At 46.1% G+C, this 18059-nt stretch overlaps 1 protein-coding gene across 2 annotated transcripts in view; it reads right to left on the minus strand.

Annotated features, from left to right (window-relative positions):
- Positions 1–18059, minus strand: part of LOC146797915 (galactosylgalactosylxylosylprotein 3-beta-glucuronosyltransferase 1-like) — a 641970-nt gene that overhangs the window by 342954 nt on the left and 280957 nt on the right. For both annotated transcript variants that reach the window (XM_085627775.1, XM_085627774.1), the window contains exon 4: positions 3269–3364. The gene's annotated coding sequence lies outside the window, so the exon portion shown is untranslated. The remainder of the gene's footprint in view (positions 1–3268; positions 3365–18059) is intronic.

Genomic DNA, 18059 nt, shown 5'->3' on the forward strand with positions numbered 1-18059 from the left:
AGCGAGCTATTAGCAACGCTTATCTCAAAAGCGATAAAAATCCCAGCGCTAACTGCCTAACGTGAGATTATCACTGGAAACCCAGCGATAATCTCACGTAGTGTGGCGTTAGCTTGCTGATAGGGACTCACAAACTTAGCCATGATATTCACCTTACATAAGATATCATGGCTAAATCAGTCCTGAAGCAGGCATAAGGAAAGTAGCGATAACAGGGGTTATCGCTACTTTTCCTGCCGCTATGCTTCATAGCGTGGAGCTTGATGATAGGAGAAATGTCACTTAGCGACATTTCTCCTGTCATTTTAGGTCAGGAACGCCCACTTTGCATCTTATTAGAGATGCAAAGCTGGGCTTTAGGAATCCCGACGCTAAAGCAAGGTTTCACGCGTTAGCATGGCCATGCTAATTAGGCGATAAAATTATCGCCGCTATTTGGCCGGAAACGGCTGCAAAAGTGGCGATAATTTTTTATCCCCAGCTTGTAAATATGCCCCTATGCTCCTCAACAATACAACATGCTGCCTACCGGTACCGACTATCACTAGTTCAACACTAAATCAACATTTGATTTTAGACTGTCCACTCAAACTCATGCATTCCTACTCACACAGAATAACAATACAGATATGTAATTCACAACATGATGGCTGCTTACAACATGACCAGGACAGCAGGGGGGTTGGCAAACATTCTACAATGTGGAATGACGGAAAGGACAAATAAATACGATGGGGCAGATTTACAAGAAAGTGACGCATCTGTGAAGATGCGTCACTTTCTCTGCGTCACTTTGAGAAACCCTTGCGCCACTATGGATGCGCCGTATTTACAATACGGCGCACCATGGCGCAAGGATTGACAGATGCGTCAGAAATTCTGACGCATCTGTTGACGCAAAAGTCACGCATTGCTGGAGTCGTGTCGCAAGCACGATGCAACTCCAGCAATGCAGGGGTATGCCTATCCTCGTGCTGCCTCATTCCTTACGCCTGCTTCAAGCAGGTGTAAGAATTTGACGCAGTGGCGTCCTAGAAGTGGTGCAGTGAAATCTTGTAGATTTCACTGCGTCACTTCTACGAGGCTTTTTTGCATTGGAACGCCCACCCTGCATACATTATACCTGACGCAGGTATAATGTGACGCAGGGCTTTACAACGTGACACATCTCCCTAGATGCGTCACGTTGTAAATGGGCCGCATTTTTACGCTGCTGCTGAGTCACAAAAAGTGACGTAACTGCGGCGCAAAAATGACGCAAGGGGCTTGTAAATCTACCCCAACGCACTGATTCTGCACAAATCACACACCACAAAGATAATGTGCCGTGTCATAAACAATAGAGCCAAAGAGGTGGCCAATCAGAGTGGAGATCACGACCTGTAAGTCACACAAGCGCAATATTTACGTGCTTTAGCATAATATATTTTGTGTGTCTAAATCCTATTAATGTAGAATGAAACATTAAACCTATTACTGGATTGTATTCCCGGTAGAAAGTAGTCAATCATATGTGTGTGTTCTAATACCTTCTTTATAATGTGACAATGTGTAGATCTCAGGCATTTTCAATTGTATCTTATTAACCTTAAGTATACTTTCTGTGTAATGATGTATTCAATAAAGTTGTAAATTTTTTTGTAACTGTAAGTGCACACATAGCCAGATATTTCAAGTGCACATTTACTGCCTTATTAGGTTTGCCTATCCAAAGGCCCTAAGCATTTGGTTTTAAGTGAATAACCTTCAACGTGACAATTGTTTGGATTTCAATGTTCTTTCTTTACAGGTACCTTCACATGATCTCATAGGAAGTGAAAGGCATAATGTGTATTAGAGATAGTAAGGCTCGGGAGGAGAACATTTGGCAAAGACAAGAGGCGCTAATGAACCTTAAGGGAGGATACCTAATCATGTCCTATCTGGAGACGGGAGACATTCATGGAGGTCCTGATGTTTGAACTGTGGGACGAGGAGTATCAAGTGAGGATGCCAATTGCTGCTGTTTGCATTTGGAAAATAACTGGTATTGATCATGTGGAACTCTCGAATGTCCTGTGGGTTTAATTGGTGTTCACCCTTTAGTCGTTAGACCAGAGACTCCCAGGAGACTTTGAGGGGTACAGACCTCTCTGCAATGCTGTAATTGGGTGACTTCATTCTAAACTATTTTACTGATTTAGAGAACTTCTACAGAGTTCTCCTCAATACTGGCACCTTCCTGATTTAACTAAGTCCCCAACTTTCCAACATTAAGTTTAGGAATTAGCTTAAGTGATTTTAGAATTTACCAATGAATAGACTGGAGGATTAAAACTTATTTACTGATCACCAGCTTTTGTTCCTAATTCTCTATATTGCTGCAACTAAGGTTCTTGCATGTTTTATGCTGTATTGACTACATTTAATTAGATGCTTTGGATATCCTGTGGAGATTCATATACATCAGTCTGGCTCTCAACTTGTAATAAACCTTATTTAACCGTATTGGCTGATTCCTCGTTCTTAATGTGTGGCCAAATGGGCTACACTGTAAATTTAATTTGTTGAATTTGTCGTTAACTCCTCTTATCTCTCAGGCATCTAGACAGTTTCATCACAGGGTGAGGGGTAAGATTGGCCAAGTACTACAGCAGATGGTAGAAAAGCGAGGGTGGCTAGATCTTGAAGTAGTGGAATTTAGAATATGTTATTCTAGATTCGTTCAGCCCCAACCTATAGAACCCATGGTTCTGTTTCAAGGATTAGAGAAGTTCAGCAGTTCACGAGAGAGTTGTAAGTGTCACAGTCCTAGCAAAATCTGGACCTTTCATGTGATAATTACCATCCTTTCTGATAGGCAAATTTATTCTCGAGTATGGGTTGCTGTGTGTTCTTTTTAATCGGGTGATATAGGGACAATCATTGGCCTTCGCAACATTGATGCTTAACTACCTGGAAACTCAGTAGCAGATCCCTCTAGAAGGCTCCCACCTTTGCTTAACCCACGGGTGCACTTGGTTTCAATTCAAGTTAATTGCTTTTGCCATTATGGCAGTTGCTAGAAGTTCCTGTCAATTAGCCTCAAACACTGCCTGGAGCTGTTCTGAACATTCCATGACATGAACAGTGTTTCCTGTCAATTAAAACCACCACTTACAACCATGACTCAGCTGCTAGCAAATTCGAGTATTTTCCTGGTCACATGCTCTAATAGGCAGCTAGCAGTTTCTACAAATAGGCCATCTTAGCCCATTATTTTTGCTTGGTTCCCCTGCTAATCACTCACCTGTTTCCTGTGACCTCTTCAGTGCTTCTCCAAAACACCGCTCCAGCTTCTCCTGTGTCCCACTACACTAAGTAGCGTCTGGCTGAATTGAGAATTCTGAAATGACAAGAAGAGAAGAGATTAAAGAAAACATGAGTAAAGTTCCAGATTCGAAGTGCTCTTGTAATAATTCTTATATACATGTATGCTCTGAGCTCACTAGTCGTCTTGTATAAATACTTTTCTCGAGACAAAATGTTGTAAGCACTCATTAACCTCATCTGACTGGGCTCTGTAAAACTCCAGTTATTCCTGAGCCCTCCTCAAGTGTTTTTCCTCTAGTTTTTAAGCCAGCTGTTCTCAAGAATTTAACTGGCCAATAAGACTACTGCTTGTGACACAGCAAATCACAGAACTATTTTAGAATGCTGTGTTAGGAAATCTTGAGTGTTCAATTGAATCATCCTCGGTGAACCTTGGTGAGATTCCAATCCCCAGCCAAGTGAGAGTTCAGAAGACTCAGTCATCGGAAAGACCGTACTTTGTAGATGCCTGTGTAAGGTACGAGTTACTACTGATGGGCTACATAATATAAAGGAAGAAAAACGACCTCAGCATTGTGTACTTACGTATACCCTTGTGCCTTGCAGGTACTCCCAGACCGGGTGCATCATAAGATCCAAGGCGGGTCCTTGTGAGGTTCACTGCAGTCACAGCGGGGGAGAACCACATCATCTCATATCTTTCCAAACCCCAACCCCTTTCCACGTGGAATTGGTACAGCGTTACACCCTGGTGTTGAGCACAGACCCCTAGGAGAAATCTGGGGATCCAGCTTCGCACCATTGGAATCACCTGGGATTCAGGTGAGTGTCTTGTTACAGAGAAGATAAAGCCACAACAGTGTTTCCTTTGGTTGACGTCATGTCAAACCTTGACCAAATTACCACTAATGACATGGCTCAAGCCGTAGTTTGCAGATATGACTAATCCAGGCAATCTAGCAGAGGTAGTTCAACACTTACTGATAGAAATAAATAGGAACAAAGGTAGAAAACTCCATACTTAAAGAGGAGCTGCAAAATTGTAAGGTCCACTTTACACTATGGCGAGACGTCTGGCCAAAAGAAATTCGCCCAGTTCTAACTCCATACATGTTCGGAGAGCCTTTTCACAAAGCTGCCCCTCCACTCACAGACCAGTATTTACATGCAACTGTCGCTGATCCTAGTCTGGTGCCTTTAGCCCCCACAGAACGCTTTCATGGTGACTGCACTAAATTTGCGGCATCCATGAGTCAGTTCAATCAATTCACGAGTCATTTCTTATGCAACTCCCAAGGTTTTCCCTAACAATGCCACTAAGGTAGCTATTATAATTTCATATCTAGGAGGAGTGGTGGCTAATTGGTCTATTCCACTGGTTGAAAATAACAACCTCATTCTATAAAATGATCCTGCCTTCAAGGCAGCTATCACTAAGCTGTTTGCGAAACACGTTTGCCCAGTCGAGCGATAATGAGCTACTGAACCTCCGCCTGGGATCCAAAGATCTGTAAACTTACATAACTAAATTCAATCATTTAGTAGCCAAAACACGATGGCCTGAAGAAGAATGAACATCCCTGTTTTATCGAGGTTTAAGAGGCTGTGCAGACAGAATATCGAGCTGGAAATGTCGAACTACAGAAATATCAAGTAGTAAATATGGTGAGTCAGAAATATTGACAGCAAGAATATCGTGGTCAAGAATATCAATTTTAAGGTAAGAAATATCATTTTTAGGAATATATATTTCATTAATATTGTTTTAAAAAAATATAGTTGTTTAAAATATAAATTTTTTAATTAGTGTTATGTATTTTAGTATATATTTTAAATGTATGTGAGGTATTTTTTGTATAAGAATTGTTTATGTTTTTTAATATATGTGTTACATTTTTAGTAGTTATCACTTGTATTTTAATTACATTTTGTGTTGTTTAGTTCCGTTGCAGGCCGTGGGTTTTTCGGAAATAGGGCGGGAAATAGTTTAATTATAATAAATTAATGATTATTTTTTGTTTATTAATATTTAAATATTTGAGATTTTATAGTGTTAATTGTGGGTAGTAATTTATTATTAATTGATTGTTAATCAACATTAATGAATTAATTGCTAATTAATTATGGTAAATGTGTAAAAAAAAAAAATAGGTGCGGGTTGTAGGGTTTATAGGTGTAAAGGGTGGGAAGTAATTTATTTTTAATTAATTCATAATAAGGTAATTAGTATTAAATAATTTATTGAAAATTAATTATGGAAATTGTGTGATTAATTTTAGGTGTGGGTTGTGGGGTTTATAGGGGTGGGAAGTAATTTAGGGGCCGATTAGGATGGCAGTCAGAAAACCATTCCGACTGCCATGGTAGCGGAAATTAACCATCCGCTGGTACCGTGGCAAAACCGAAACTCTGCCAATAGCGTGCGGAGCAGGTGAAAATCCATCCGCAGCAGTCGGATTTGCTGCGGAAAAACCCAAAACCGCCACACGGTCAGCGGATTGACGGCACGTGAAATTAGGATACCATGGAGGTGACAGCGGAACGATCCGCTGTTTCCGACCGCCGCGATCGCAACCATTGATGAATGGGAGAGCCGGTGGAATGGCGGTTGTATACCCACCACCGTGGTCGTTCCGGAACAGTAATGGCAGTCGACAAAAAAAAACACACAACAAGGCTACCAAGTGTACCCATTAACCTGGCTCAGCCTAAAAAAATACCTAACACACCCCAATGACACATCCCCATGGCAAGTAAAAAAATACAAATCCCAGGCCAACCCACACAACACACCTGACACCAATACTCCATTTTGACACACCTACATAGCTGAGTATAAAACCAGCCCCTTCCCTGACCAGAATCCTTTGCAATACTCCACTACTGAAGGAACCAACCCCACAGCACAAAGGAGAGGCTAATCTGTACACATCACACCATCACACCAACACACACACATCACCACCACCACTCTCACACCTGCACCTTTAACCCATTTGCACATCACACATCATGTCACACAAAAATAGGTGCCCAAATTTACTGACAATGAGTTGTCAGTCATGGTAGATGAGGTAATCAGAGTAGAACCACTTTTGTTTGGAAACCTGATCCAACAGACACCATTTGCGACCAGAACGCAAATGTGCGCAAGGATAGTCAGCAAGGTCAATGCAGTAGGGACCATCCCGCACTCCAAGAAGGAGATCATGAAGCGGTGGCATGACCTCAAGAGCAAGGTGAAAGAGAAGAACAACAAGAACCGTGATCTGGCTCAGAGGACTGGCAGTGGCCCTCCCATTCCACTACGAACATTCACCGCATGGGAGGAGAAGGTGCTTGGCATACTGCATCCAGAGAGTCTCACAGGAATACCCGGGGGAGTGGAGGGAGCTGAGTACCAACGAGTGTCTACCATCACAATGCTATGTACTATCTTGCACAACTACAAAGCAACACCTCCTAGGCCCAAATGCATTCATGTGCACCACACTCTCCCCAACACATGTCTCACAGATCCAACATTCACTCCCTCTGATTCACCCCAAAGGTACCTAGCAACATTACCATGGGGGCATGTGTACAGGCAGCCAGCATTACAACTCCCACCAGGCCCAAAGCTGAGCCGGATGGTACACTCCACCCCACACCCACAACCATGTGGCAGCCATTGTATTCCACTCATCAAACTTACAGGTAGGTAGCCATCTTAACAGGGAGTGGGGGTTTGCTCACATCAAACTAACAGGTAGGTAGCCATCTTAACAGGGAGGGGTGTTTGTTGATAGGCAGCCAACACTACAACTCCCACCAGGCACCCTTGTCCCACAGCTGAGCAGGATGAAACACTCCACACACCCACAAACATGTGGAAGAAATTGCATTGCTCTCTTCAAACTTACAAATAGGTAGCCATCTTCACAGGGAGGGGTGTTTCTGGGTGGGAAGCCAGCACTACAGCTCCCACCATGCACCCTTGTCCCACAGCTGAGCAGGATGAAACACTCCACACACCTACAACCATGTGGCAGCCATTGAATTTCACTCATCAAACTTACAGGTAGGTAGCCATCTTATGCTCTCTTGTCCCACCCCTGAGCAGGATGGAACACTGCCCCATCCAAGAGCCATGTGTAGCCATTCCCTTCCTCTGCTCCACGTCACAGGGAGGCAGCTATCTCAACAGGGAAGGGTGTTTGTGAAGAGGCAGCCAGCACTACAACTCCCACCAGGCACCCTTGTCCCACAGTTCAGCAAGATGGTACACCCCCCCACACCCAGAACCATGGGGCAGCAATTTCCCTCAACTGTGTCACAGAACAGGTAGGTAGACAGTGCATGCACCCTGCCATTCCTCTCAAAATGCATGGAGCCATATGACCACACCATCCCTCACATCTCATCAAACTTGGCATAGCTCCAATAGCCACTTCCAGTGTGCAAACAGCAAAGCGTATGTAACTGTCCCAGAAATTAAAGTTTGACTCACCAAATCACATTTTGAAGAAATTTAGGGCACAATCATGCACAGCACTGAATGAGTAAGTGCCATGGGGGCAGAGGATCAAGGCCCATATGAACACAAAACATGCATGGTCAGTTGTAAAAAGAAAGTAAAGTACATGAAATGACAAAGGGATGCATGGGATCACAATGGCTAGTGCATGCTCAGATGTAACGTCTTCCATGCAGAGTAAACAACAAAGACGCTTCATATAAAGTTGTTGTGCTGCTAGTCGTTAGATGATGACATGTTCTTGTAATCACACAATCTGTATGTGGAACATGTTCTCTATTGGACAAGGACAAGTAATGTATGTACCTCCACTTCATGTCATGATGCTCAGTACCGTGCAGCCATACAATGTGATATCAATGTAAACTGTGTGGTGTATGACATGTAAGAAACATCTAACACCAAGCTTGTGGGGTGTACTTCAATGACCATTTAATATCTGTCCAACAGGTGACTAACAATTGACTGCTGCAGATGACAACACCAACCTGCAGAGCCAGTCTCCTCCCCCCCCCCCCCCGGAACATGGACTCTCGGATGCAGACTCCCTAAGTTCCTCGGATGCGGAGCCCAAACCTGGCCCATCAGGACTGCAAGGGCACACCAGGCCCCCACTGTCCCCACCTCAGCAACAACAACTGTGCTGACCCCTGCTGCAACGACCTGTGTGGCCTCAACCACCACCACCACCACCACCAGTGCTGCCTGCAACACTCTCCCTGCCTCAGAGGATACCCACACCACCCCACAATATGAGGAGGGCAGGGAGAGTCTGAGGGTGTGTCGAGTGGTGACGCCACAGGTCTGGAACAGCAGGGCAGGTGGGAGGGCAACTGGGTGACGAAGCCCTGGCCAACATCGCCAGAGTCCTTGGGGCATACGAACAAACCCAGGGACAAATGGGCCAGGTTCTGGAAGAAGTACGTGAGGTCCGCCTGCTGCTGAGGTCCATGGACACGCATATGGGCCAAATCGTGGACCTCATGGGCCAGCTTGTGGGTGTTCTGAGGGACAAGCATGCAGCCCAAAGGACAGCTCAACCTCTCTCCAGTGGCCCGCAGGAGGACAGTCCCACCACCTCACCTGTGGCCACAGAGAGGGGTGAGCTGCAACAGGCTGACTCCTCTGACACCTCTGAGCCCGCAGCAGAGGCCCTCCTGCCAAATGCACAAGGGGCCGTCCAAGGAAAACCACAGGAGGATCACGTGGCAAAGCACCAGCCAAACACCAGTCAAAGAGCCAGCCATGATGACACCTCTCTTCACCTTGACATTGACTTTGTTGACTATCCTTACCCACACTGCCATTTTGATGGCAAGCGTCTGTTGGACTGTGTCACCACATCAATGTGGTGACTACTCTATTGTCTCGTCTACCATCACTGACAACTCATTGATTCACTTTGCACCATTTTCTTAATCACTTGTCTGTCACAAACACTCATTGTAAATAAACACTCTTTACACACCTATGTTTTTATGTCAGCTCGATGTTTATCACAGGATGTACAATGCTGACTCTGATTCCAATGTACCAGAAACTCTGATTGTTTTGAGGCATTGAGAGGCTGAAGGGACCTAGAAGGACAACAGAGAACAACATTCACTTGTCAGGTGATGGCATCACAGCCATTACACAACACTTGTTATCAAGGTACACAAACCAGCACACATTACAATGAGCAACAATATTGACATAGACATCATGTAGCTGGGCATAACTACCCTGTGCCACACACATTAGCTATCAGCACAGAGCCAACAACAGGCAGCAGTCAAAAACAGCAGACAATGGCAACGTTGTACAATGTCACTCACCTTCAAGGGAAGTAGCGGTTGATGAGCTGTTGACGTAGGTCGACACCTTCTTCCTCTCCACTATCCTCTTCACAGGAAATGTGTGGGTTTGCAGGCGGGGGCATCTGCTGCTCATCATCATCCATGATCAGGGGGATCTCTTTGTGCAGGGCCAGGTTCTGAAGCATGCAGCATGCAACTACGATCTGACACACCTTTTGGGGAGAGTACATCAGTGCACCTCCACTCCTGTCCAGGCACCGAAATCGAGACTTAAGTAGACCAAAAGTACGCTCCACCACACGACGTGTCCACCATGGGCATCATTGTAACGGTCTTCACTCGGGGTCCTGGGATTCCTCAGTGGGCTCAGCAACCAAGACCGTTTGGAATATGCAGTCACCTAGGTGTGAGACACACAGACAAATTTTGTAATATAACTGTGGCAGAGGACAGCATGTCACACATACAGCATGCTACTTGACTCTGCGTATTCACCCACAATCCACGCACGCTCCGGATGCAGATTTGCCATCAGCTGTGGTACGATGCTGTTACGCAGGATGTAGGAGTCATGGGCTGATCCCGGATATTTAGCACAGACATGGGAGATTACCATATCCGCCTGGTATACCACTTGCACGTTGATGGAATGGAAATGCTTCCTGTTCCTGTAGATGTGCTCACATGCCTGTGGTGGAACCAGGCCAACATGTGTGCAGTCAATGGCACCAACAACATAAGGGATGTGGGGAAAGTCACAAAAATCACCCTTTACAGCTACCAATTCATGTCTTCTGGGGAAATGGCTGCAGCTGTCCTTGTAGGTCATCATAGCAGACAGGACATCATGTAGCACCTTGCTGAACATTGGTTGAGACATGCCAACTGCGCTGGACACCGTGTACTGGAATGAACCAGTTGCAAAAAAATGCAGGGCCGCCATCACCTAACACGCTGGTGTCAAAGCAGTCAGATAGGTTATGCGCGGCCTCAGATGGGGCTCCAACTGAGCACATAGGTCCTGAAGGGTAGGTCGATCCAAACGGAATTTCCGTATGATGTCCTCATCCTCCATGTCTGCAAGCACTGTGAATGGACGTTGCACATTTGGTCGTCTCCTAGGTAGGATTGAAAGTCAATTCAATTTCCCTCTGAGATGTGTCCAACATCTTATGTTTTGACTGACACAACGCCAACAATGAATGGCCTGAAACTACAGCTTACAGCACAAGTCACATCTAGAGACACCTCGATCTAAAGTAGTTGTACAAGTGTCCAGTATTTACACAGTGAGTACCCCCAAAACAGATTCAGACTATGTGAATGCTGGAAGGGACATTCCCAAAGGCTATTGAATCACGCACTCCATGGTATTCAAGGTTAATGTAAGTGGTTTGAAAAGTTAATCAAGTTTAAGGGCGTGCACTGAGGTATCGTCCCCTAAACCTAGGCATATGATAATAACCACAGTTGCAATTCCCCGCCGGGAAGTGTCCCTCCATGTGCACTGCCTGAATCCAAAATGGCAAGTTTAATCAAATAATTTAAATGTTGGTTTTCAAAACATCCTTTATTGTGGGTTGAAATGATGTACTCTCATTAAATTCATGAGTAGTTCTCATGATGCTTTTGAGTCCATTATCCATTATCCATAATACTATGAATCAAATTTGCGTTAGCCCCAATGCATTTTGGGCAGATAGGCCGCCCTTCTTCAGGGGTAAATTTGTTAATGCACTAAGATGTTGCTCATGCAGATCACGGAGCTCGCAACGCGGGTAACTGGGAAGTAACTAGCCAACAATGAATGGAATGAAACTGCAGCTTACAGCACAAGTCACATGTAGAGATACCTTGATCTAAAGTAGTTGTACACGTGTCCAGTATTTACACAGTGAGTACCCCCAAAACAGATTCAGACAATGTGATTGCCAAAAGGGACATTCCAACATCTTGTGTCACCAGCCCTGAGAGTAGTTGACAGCACATGTCTGAAACAGCAACACTGCTGGCTTCTATGTAGCTGCTGTACCTGACACACCTTCTTGCGTAAGTCGGACAGGTCACACATTACCAAAACAATGAGCACAGTGTGTGCATAAAGATCAAGTATAAACAATCTACACAGTGAAATATGCACATTATGTAGTCAGTCCTTCATTACTTTGGGTTGCTTAGCCATCTCACACATTGACATGTGTACATATTTGAGCGTCCATCAAACAACAGATCTGTGTACATTCACAACAATATCATAAGTGACATGTGAGGGAGTACATGGCAATGCATGTAATCCTGTGCACTGTAATGGCATGTGTAGTCACCAGTGAGTTAAATGTCACACTAGCATTGAATTACACTATCTGGTGGCATGATTCATAGTAAGTGTCTACCGTTCAATGCTGAGAACTGCCCATTGCCATTGCCACAGCATGATGTGTCCATAGGTGCTGTAAGCGTGCACCGCCACCGCAATCACGGCCATTGGCACCAATTTCAAGCTGCCAAATCGCTGCAGCGACCGCCTGGGCCCAGGTGTGTGACACCGCCAATGCCCATGCCCATTCAACCAATGGGAATCGCAGTAATGAAATACACAATTGAAACCCGCGGTTTGCATGCACCGCCACCGCAATCAAGGCCATTGGCACCAATGTTAAGCTGCCAAATCGCGATAGTGACCACCTGGGCCCTGCGGTGTGACACTGCCAATGCCCATCGCCATTCAACCAATGGGAACCGCAATTGCAGTAGTGATATACAAATTTAAAAATCACGGTAGGCGTGCACCGCTACCGCTGGGCAAGTCATTGGCACCAATGTTAAGCTGCCAAATAGCGGTAACGACCGCCTGGCCCCTGCGGTGTGTCACCGCCAATGCCCATGCCTTTACAGCCAATGGGAACCGCAATCGCGGTACAGAAATGCACTTTTGAAAATCGCAGTAGGCATGCTCCTCCAATGCCCATGCCCCTACAGCCAATGGGAACCGCAACCGCGGTGGAGAAATGCACTTTTGAAAATAGCGGTAGGCGTGCTCTGCTACTGCGGGCAGGTCATTGGATGCAATCAAAAGATGCACGATTGCAGTAGTGACCACCTGGCCCCTGCGGTGTGTCACCGCTAAGGCCCATGCCCTTACAGCCAATGGGAACCGCAATAGCGGTAGGGAAATACACATTTGAAAATCGCAGTAGGCGTGCTCCGCTACTGCGGGGCCGGTCATTGGTAGGGCTGACTCTAGGGCGGTGCGATCGGTGCCACCGCACTGGGCATTGACTTGGGGTGGGGGCGCCCTGTTTGTAAATATATTATGGCTTGAAAACCACCTGCTGCTGTGTTCCTTGCTTCCAGCAATTTTCAGACATCCATAAAAATGTCAAAATAACTCCAGTGATTAATGTTCTTCCTGGAGAGAGAAGGAGTTTTGTCTAGTGAAAGTTTGACTCCTCGTAAGGTAGCTCAGAGGGTTAATACGGCTGTTGCTAAGAACGTGTGCCATGCAGATCACAAAGTGCATATAATGTTAATAGGTCAATCAGTTACTGCTTTTGTCAGAGAGATCTTTTTGTTGTTTGCAGTTTATAAGTTAAAATCCTAATATAGATAAATGAGGTATTAACTGTCATCAAAGAGCTGCATGCAAACTGCAAAGTGTATATTAGACCTACATGTTTTTTGCCCGGTCTTTCCTTAACCAAATCTTGCAAAAAGGGTTCATTTAGGTAGAAATTATTATTATTATTAAAGAGAACCCCTAACAATTAGTGTTATGTTTTAAATTATGAATTTGTGCTTTTCCAGACCAAGGACTCTTAACCCCTTCAATGCTCATGACGGAACGGTTCCGTCATGAGCATCGGTTGGGCTGTGCTCATGACGGAACCGTTCCGTCATGAGGACAGCCCCTGGGGGAAGCGCTGGCGCTCCCCCCCTTGTGCCTCGATCTTGCCCCCCTTTACGGGGGTGGCAGCGGAAGAGCTTCCGCTGCCACCCCCGAGCCCCCCCACGCTTTCTGATGACGTCAGCGCGCACAGCGCGCGCCGGCGTCATCAGGAAGCGTTGGACGCGCTGGAATCCATTTCTTCCAGCGCGTCCAAGGCAGCAAGAGGTAGGTTCCCTTGTCCGGTGGGGGCCGCGGGGGTGATTTCTTTTGTATTGAGGCATCGGGGGAGAGGAAAGAGTATTTCCTCTCCCCCGATGTCTCAATACTGGGCATTCCTGCTCCACGATCGCGCACAGCGTCGCGATCGTGGAGTAGGGATGCCCCACTAGACACCAGGGATTTGTTTATGTTGAGTTTGGGAAGCGACCCCTTAGGCAAGGGTCGCTTCCTGGGGGGCAAAATGTTTCGAAGTCTTTTCTGCCCCCCCTGGGGGCAGATCGGTTCGCTTTCTGCGCGTTTCTGCCCCCAGGGGGGGGCAGAAAAGCCCACTAGACACCAGGGATTTGTTTATTTGAATTTGGGAAGCGACCCCTTAGGCAAGGGTCGCTTCCTGGGGGGCAAAATTTTTCGAAGTCTTTTCTGCCCCCCCTGGGGGCAGATCGGTCCTCTTTCTGCGCGTTTCTGCCCCCAGGGGGGGCAGAAAAGCCCACTAGACACCAGGGATGTCGTTTATGCTATGTAGGAAGCGACCCCTTAGGCAAGGGTCGCTTCCTTGGGGGGCCCAATAATTTCGAAGACTTTTCTGCCCCCCCTGGGGGCAGATCGGTCTTCTTTCTGCCCGTTTCTGCCCCCAGGGGGGGCAGAAAAGCCCACTAGACACCAGGGATGTCTATTTCGTTATGTAGGAAGCGACCCCTTGGGCAAGGGTCGCTTCCTTGGGGGGCAAAATAATTCGAAGACTTTTCTGCCCCCCCTGGGGGCATATCGGTCTTCTTTCTGCCCGTTTATGCCCCCAGGGGGGGCAGAAAAGCCCACTAGACACCAGGGATGTCTTTTATGTTATGTAGGAAGTGACCCCTTGGGCAAGGGTCACTTCCTAGGGTGGCAAAATAATTAGAAGACTTTTCTGCCCCCCCTGGGGGCAGATCGTCGTCTTTTTGCCCGTTTCTGCCCCCAGGGGGGGGGGCAGAAAAGCCCACTAGACACCAGGGATATAAATATTATTGTAGGAAGCGACCCCTTGGGCAAGGGTCGCTTCCTTGGGCCCCTAAATTTTTTGAAGACTTTTCTGCCCCCTCTGGGGGCAGATCGGTTTTATTTTTTTGCCGTTTCTGCTCCCATTGGGGGCAGAAAAGCCCACTATACACCAGGGAATTAGTTCAATTAGAAATAGAAGTGACACCTCGCTTCCAGGGTGCAATTTGTTATATGTATTTGGCTCACCCGCCCCGGGACTGAGTAGCCTTTTTTTTCCTGCTGTTTTCTGCCCCACCTGGCACACAACCCGATTGACCATTTGGGTAGTGACATGGCATGTTATAATGTTTATTGTTATATTTTTTGTGATTTCCAATTGTAATGTTTTTTTTTTGTTTACTTTTTTGTTCTAGGTGAAGGCTTTTCTTCTTTTCACGTTGACGTTTTGGTACCGGTGGTTCTGCTGTTTGTGTAGTTTGGTAAGAGACTGTTTTTTTGTACAATGCAAATGTGTTTGATTTCTCTGCCTGTTTTTTTTTTGCAAATGGTGTAATAATAGCAATATGTTTGGTTTTTGAGTGTCAAAAACTTTTTGCATTGGTGCTCAATGTGTATTTTGTTGTCTTGTAAGTAATTTGTTTTTTTTTCTTCTTTCTAGTTTGATATCGTTGGTCTTTGCTGTGTCACTGCAGAGTTTGTTTCTGGTGAGTGCAGCTGTCTCTTGTAATTGGATTGTATAGTTTTTGAGTACATTGATCTTTGTGATAAAAGGTACACATTTCTTTACTTACTTGGTTTGCACATTGTTGGTTGTTGTTGACTTGTTTGTGCAGTCTTCTATCTTAGTAAGAATAATGGCTAGCCGCAGGATGACTGCTCAGCAGGTTGTTGGTTTGCTGTTTGAGTCTTCCTCTGATATTGGGTCAGAGACTGACTCTGCTTCTGAGGGAGAGGAGGCAGGGGACGATTCTGGCAGTGAGTTTTCTCTCCGTATGGGGTCATCGGATGATGAAGATACTCTTAGTGCGGATGAAGTGCCTGTGTTAGAGGAGGAGACTGATGTGCCGATAGTGCGGCAAGAGGCATCTGGGCTGCAGCCTGCAGCTGCAAGGCTTCCCGTTGGTGTAGTGCGGCAAGAGACATCTGGGCTGCAGGCTGGGGCTGCAAGGCTTCCCGTTGGTGTAGTGCGGCAAGAGGCATCTGGGCTGCAGGCTGGGGCTGCAAGCCTTCCCGTTGGTGTAGTGCGGCAAGAGGCATCTGGGCTGCAGGCTGGGGCTGCAAGTCTTCCCGTTGAAAGTGATGACCTCTGGGTTGCCCCTGGCATGGTGCAGCCGGAATTTCCAGAGTTTACTGGTGTTCCAGGGTCTAGAGTGAATACTGAGAACTTTTTGCCTGTAAATTTTTTTCAGTTGTTTATGGACGATGTGTTTTTGGCAGAGATTGTTGAGCAGACTAATTTGTATGCCGAACAGTTTTTGAGGGACAACAGTGCCAGTCTTAAGCCACACTCTAGAGCTACCCGGTGGACTCCCACAAATGTTGAAGAGACGAAGAAGTTCTTGGGTTTAACTTTTTTGATGGGCTTGCTAAGGAAGCCATCATTGGCTTCATATTGGTCTAGCAGTCCCTTGATGGCAACGTCTATTTTTCCGGCAGTCATGACTCGTGACATGTATTTGCTTCTGCTTCGGATGATGCACTTTGTTGATAATGGTTTAGCGTTGCCACGAGATCACCCTGATTGTGACCGTCTTTTTAAGATTAGGCCTGTCCTTGATCACTTTGTTGATCGATTTTCTGAGATTTATGCCCCTGGTAGAGAAATTGCAGTGGATGAGTCTTTGGTGTTGTTCAAGGGCCGCTTGGTTTTTAGGCAATACATTCCTAGTAAGAGGGCACGCTATGGAATAAAGCTGTATATGCTGTGTGACAGTAGGACTGGATATGTCTCTAATTTCAGGGTGTACACCGGTAAGGAATCTAGGTTTAACCTCCCTGGTTGTCCGTCCACTTTTGGAGTGACTGAGAAAATTGTTTGGGAACTTGGTAGAGGATTTTTTAACAAAGGCCACCATTTATATGTAGATAACTTCTACACTGGTGTGCGGTTGTTCAGGGAATTGGCCAAAGTGGACACTTTTGCTTGTGGCACAATCCGCTGTAACCGTAAAGGTTTTCCGAAAGAACTTGTTTGTCAAAAGCTTGTGCGGGGACAGTGCAGTGCGTTGCGTTGCCAGGAGCTTCTTGCTGTGAAGTTTACAGACAGGAGAGATGTCTACATGCTGACTTCGATCCATGATGAAAGCACTGCACCTGTGACTGTTTGGAGTCAGGTCGCTGAAGCGCGCAAACCTGTGTGCATTTTAGACTATAATAGGCACATGGGTGGTGTTGACAGAGTAGATCAGAGGTTGGAACCTTACACTGCTCTTCGTAAGGCTTACATTTGGTACAAGAAGTTGGCTATCCATCTTTTCCACATGGCAATGTTTAATGCCTTTGTTGTGTTCCAGGATTCTTGCCCTGAGTCAAAGATGACTTTTGCTAAGTTTCAGGAGTCTGTAATAGGCAGCCTTGTTGTAGTGGAACAGGCAAGTGTTCCTAGAGTTGGACTGGTGGAGGATGTTGCTAGATTGAAAGAACGCCACTTTCCAGATCACATTCCTCCCACACCCGCAAAAGATTTTCCCAGTAGGAGATGTAGAGTCTGTTGGCGAAGAGGTTTGCGGAAGGAGAGTCGTATGTACTGCCCCGATTGTCCCTCTCATCCTGCACTGTGTCTCTCTGCTTGTTTCAGAGCGTACCACACGCGTAAAAATTTCTGCGAACATTCATGAGTGGTAAAGTGAACTGCCTGGTCTGTATTCTTTGGAAAATATGATTCTGTTTCAAGGTTGGTGTTAGTGCAATGTATTTAGTTGCTGATTTTCTGTTAGAAGATTTGTATCTATTTGCAATTTGTTTGTGTTTTTATTTTTTTCTAAAAAAATCCAAAATGTGATGGTGGTGTGTGTAGGCTTGCGCTTGGCTGTTGGTCTGTGTGGACTGGCACTTGGTTGGTGGTGTGCGTGGAATGGTGCTTGGCTGACGGTGTGCGTGGACTGGCGGTGTGCGTGGACTGGTGCGTGGCTGGTGGTGTGCGTGGAATGGTGCTTGGCTGGCGGTGTGCGTGGAATGGTGCTTGGCTGGCGGTGTGCGTGGAATGGTGCTTGGCTGGCGGTGTGCGTGGAATGGTGCTTGGCTGGAGGTGTGCGTGGACTGGTACTTGGCTGGCGGTGTGTGTGGACTGGTGGTGTGTGCGGACTGGTGTTTGGCTGGTGGTGTCCGTGGACTGGAGCTTGGCTGGTGGTGTCCGTGGACTGGAGCTTTT

The sequence above is a fragment of the Triturus cristatus genome, chromosome 9, assembly GCF_964204655.1.
Source record: "Triturus cristatus chromosome 9, aTriCri1.1, whole genome shotgun sequence".
NCBI lineage: Eukaryota > Metazoa > Chordata > Amphibia > Caudata > Salamandridae > Triturus > Triturus cristatus.